This window comes from Limulus polyphemus, unplaced genomic scaffold (genome assembly GCF_000517525.1).
Source record: "Limulus polyphemus unplaced genomic scaffold, Limulus_polyphemus-2.1.2 Scaffold2068, whole genome shotgun sequence".
In the NCBI taxonomy this organism is placed as follows: domain Eukaryota; kingdom Metazoa; phylum Arthropoda; class Merostomata; order Xiphosura; family Limulidae; genus Limulus; species Limulus polyphemus.
This window is the reverse complement of record NW_013667678.1, coordinates 173,237-177,997: the sequence shown is the minus strand read 5'-3', so window position 1 is coordinate 177,997 and position 4,761 is coordinate 173,237. Positions and strand designations below refer to the sequence as shown.

Genomic DNA, 4,761 nt, shown 5'->3' with positions numbered 1-4,761 from the left:
TTTAGTAACAAATGTTCTCTAATTTGTTAATAAAGACACATCTAGATGACCACTATAGTTCTGACTGACTGGTTTGAATTTAGCGCAAAGTTACAAGAGGGCTATCTGCGCTGGCCGTCCCTAATTTAGCAGTGAAAGACTAGAGGGAAGTCAGCTAGTCATTACCACCCACCGCCAACTCTTGGGCTACTCTTTAACCAAAGAATAGTGGGATTGATCGTAACATTATAACGCCACCACAGCTGAAAGGACGGGGATTCGAACCCGCGATCCTCAGGTTGCGAGTCTAGCGCCCTACCTATAGTTTGTCGGAGTAAGACTATCAACATAATTACCTGTGGATGAATGAGCCGTAAAAGAAGTTAGAGATATTTCAAGGGTCATACTAAAGAGGCATATTATAAAGTGTTCCCAGCAACATAATGCTGTATATCTTGTATATCTATAAAAAAACACAGTGTGTGTGTGTATCTGTCTGTCTGTCTCTCGGTCACGTACTGATGGCATGGCAACTTATTACGTAATTTAAGTAGTTTGGTTTTCTGTCAACTAGAAGCGAGTAGTCTACGACTGATCAAAAATTGAAGATATATTTGGACTAAAGTGTACAACAAATTGCACCTTTTTCGTAATTTGAAAACGTACCATTGTTAAATTGTCGAGCTACGCCAGAAAGGACGTAAATATACTTTAGCAGACATTTTATACAACATATTAAAACCTTATCAAAGTTTTTTAAAAAGGTCTAACGTTAGGTCGTAGAGTAATATTAGAAGATTATTTATTGATAGTATTAAGTGCGGTAAGGTTTAGTCCTGACTGAACTAAAGTAAAAAACGTAAACAAGTTACAGTGTTAATTTATCTCTTAATAAAGGCTTAACTAATGTTAGACCTAAGACAAGCGGACTTACAGATTTCAGTGTATGCGATTAGAATTCTTTTGTATTACTTTAGAAATAATGTATTTAAAGAAGTACTGTTGCAATGAAGATACTAATTTGGCTGCAGATGTTTTGTGAGTCTCTGCTAGTTATATATAAATATTGGTCACGTGCTCACACTATAACAATGTGATATACGTACAGTTTGTTACTGTAGTGTAATAATTTATTCAAAAATCTCTCCCAAGAAAAGAGGGCGCACGCATTTTCCTTTTTAAGGTATTTCACATCAAATCTTTCGGTTACTTTATATTAACTTTACCGAGTTAGCGGCATAGATAACAAAGCTCTCTGTGTACTTATGTCATTGAATTAGTTCTTACGTAGACTGAACGGGATTACCACCTGTTCTTTTCTCATAGACTATAGGGTATAGTTCAATTGTTTAACATCAAATATGTGTGCTTCTCGCCCAGAACTTTGGAAATAGACCAAACTAAAACAAACAACAACAATAAGAAATAAGTATTTTCACATAGGATACAGTTTCAGACTTTCAATGGTTCCGTCTTGTTCGTTAAAATCCATCCGTTATTGCATTACAACATCTCCTGACTAAAATCTACAAAATAATGTGAAATCAATGTTATATGCTATACGCTACTCTGTAAGTTCCGAATGACTTTAGTTTATACATCATTAAAACGATAAACTCGTGGTAACACTGCCTGAAACCTTTTGATGATATCGCCTTCACCTCTAAAAAGGTACTAAACCTGCTGAAACATTCTGATTAAACTTCCTTCAATTTTGAAGAAACCAAAAAAACGTGATGAAATCTTCTGATAATACTGCCTTCAGTTATGAAGACATAATAAACCCGCTAAAATATTCTGATAACACTGCCTATAGTTATGAAGAGACAATAAACTCGCTGAAATCTTCTGATAACACTGCCTTCAGTTATGAAAACATAATAAACCCGCTAAAATATTCTGATAACACTGCCTACAGTTATGAAGACATAATAAATCCGCTAAAATATTCTGATAACACTGCCTACAGTTATGAAGAGACAATAAACTCGCTGAAATCTTCTGATAATACTGCCTTCAGTTATGAAGACATAATAAACCCGCTAAAATATTCTGATAACACTGCCTACAGTTATGAAGACATAATAAACCTGCTAAAATATTCTGATAACACTGCCTACAGTTATGAAGACATAATAAACCTGCTAAAATATTCTGATAACACTGCCTACAGTTATGAAGAGATAATAAACCCGCTAAAATATTCTGATAATACTGCCTATAGTTATGAAGAGACAATAAACTCGCTGAAATCTTTTAACACTGCCTACAGTTATGAAGAGATAATAAACCCGCTAAAACCTTCTGATAACACTGCCTATAGTTATGAAGAGATAATAAACCCGCTAAAACCTTCTGATAACACTGCCTACAGTTATGAAGAGATAATAAACCCGCTAAAACCTTCTGATAACACTGCCTACAGTTATGAAGAAATAATAAACATGCTAAAATATTATGGTAATACTGCCTTTAGTCCTGAATAGAAAATAAACCTGCTGAAACCCTTTAAACATCTAAAATGTCTTGTAAGACCTACTTTCAATAAGAGAGAGATTGCACACCATCGCCCCGTCGCTCATTTTAGAGAATGTATGCGTTTATATTTGATAACGTCAAATTTACCTTCGAAAACTCAGAAAATCCTTCTCAGATCCAAAATGATCAACAATCCGGATCATTTTTTTTTGTAGTGTGAAGAGAAGTCTCAATTTTAATTTCCATTAGAAACTTGAGTACAAATCCGATCACACTTTACAGAATTATTAACCTAAAACCGCGAAAATACCCTATCTCCCCATTATAGAACATCCTTGAAAGTGCTCCAGAATCCGGATCTGGCTTTGGATCCAGACCATATTTGGGGAGGACTGTCCCATGCTGACTTCCCATCTTATGTACAGTTTTCGTGTTTATTGGTTCGTTAGTTTTCGAGATACGCGCGCGGAAACACAGACACATACACACGGACCCGATCGTAATACCTTCGCTCTCCCTCCCCCCTCCGTTTATCAACACAATGGACCATCTGTGTTGTGCTCAAAGCGGGTATCAAAACCCAATTTTTAGCGTGAGATGCCCACCGACTTGCCGCTGAGCCACTAGGGGCATGTAATAACAATAATTGAATGTTGCCCTACTCACTAACCCGTTCTGTCGAAACTAAAAGCACTATAACTACTAGAGATACTTTTTTTTTCTAATATTCAAAAATGGCTTCACGATTACAAGCTTAAAGAAAACGAAAAAGTCAGCTTCTTTGTACTAATTAAACTAGCATTCTATTACGTCACATCGGCCACGCCAATAGCACGTGCTCACTTACACACCAATCACGCGATCAAGGAAGGCACGATCCGAGAGCTAGCATCACTATGGGGAGGATGTGAGGGTTTACTTGGAGTTCGAATCAGAATTATTTTAGGCGTCTCACTACGGCTACTGCGTGCAGCATACAGTGTTGTCAGGGGCAACGACTAGCAGCTTCTATGGCAGGTGTCCGTTCGCCCGCAGTGAGATAAGTGTATAACGTAAACATGATAGAGCAGAAGCCTGAGGAAGAAGCTAGAAATTGGCTGACAGGTATGTTTTAAAATGTCGAAACCGTTTAGTTCTGAATATCCTGGTTACTGGAAGAAATATTTATTAGTCACATACATAAAAAGCACACACCGTAAAAACAAACGGACTATATTTAGGCGTTCTCCAGAAACACTAAATTCACAGACTTTCAAACGTAAATTCTGAATATTCCGATTGTTTTATAGAAAACAAGATGGACATTTACAGTATTTCGAAAGTTTTTTGTCTTTTTTAACTCACGTTGTAAGGTCTTGGATTACTCTATATTACAAAATAAACGTGACAGTCAGCTGTAGTAGTTTTTAATGTTTACGTTAGATGTACTAAGAAAGAAAAAAACCATGGGTTACTAAAACGTATATGTCTTAGGTCCTTCAGGTTTTGTTCCAAGTTTACTTAAATAGGATCTTAAATCAACCAAGTATTCTCCAATGTCGTTGAAAATACTCAATAAATTACTATTTCAATTCCTACAGTAATGAATAGTTAATAAGTTATTCGTCTGCGTTTTTATTCACAAGTTGTAGAGAATAATACGTATTATGTTTCGATCCGAATTGGCTGAACTTTCCATTATATATGGAATACATTTGAACTGTTTATTGTAACTTAAACAATATTTCACAGATTGATAGAAAAAAAACATTAAGCGCGTATCAGTTGTTTAAGTGCGTAGGTTATGATAGAAAATGTGCTATAAAAAAAACGTTTCCTATTAAGTGACGATGTTTCGGGAGAAAAAACAAGCTACAACGTTTCGGATTAAGTATGCTTCAGGTGAAAAGCGCACTACAGCAGGTTACAATGTTTCGGATTAGCTAAGCATGTTATGTGTTAAAAGGCGCTCTAAAACAGGCTACAACGTTTCTGAAACTTAGAAATACTGGATAAAGTCTACCTGTTATTACAACGATTGATATTCTTCTCACATATAAACAATACAAGAATCGTAATATATATCAATATCTGAAAATACAGAAATACTAGACTACTGAATATATATATCAATATCTGAAAATGCAGAAATACTAGACAACTGAATATATATATCAATATCTGAAAGTGCAGAAATACTAGACTACTGAATATATATATCAATATCTGAAAATACAGAAATACTAGACTGCTGAATATATATATATCAATATCTGAAAATACAGAAATACTAGACTGCTGAATATATATATCAATATCTGAAAA

At 35.2% G+C, this 4,761-nt stretch overlaps 1 protein-coding gene across 1 annotated transcript in view; it reads left to right on the top strand.

The window, feature by feature from the left end:
- The first annotated feature begins 3,342 nt into the window (after positions 1-3,342).
- Positions 3,343-4,761, top strand: part of LOC106465839 (tetraspanin-1-like) — a 51,765-nt gene continuing 50,346 nt past the window's right edge. Inside the window, exon 1 of the mRNA XM_013926081.2 lies at positions 3,343-3,561. The gene's annotated coding sequence lies outside the window, so the exon portion shown is untranslated. The remainder of the gene's footprint in view (positions 3,562-4,761) is intronic.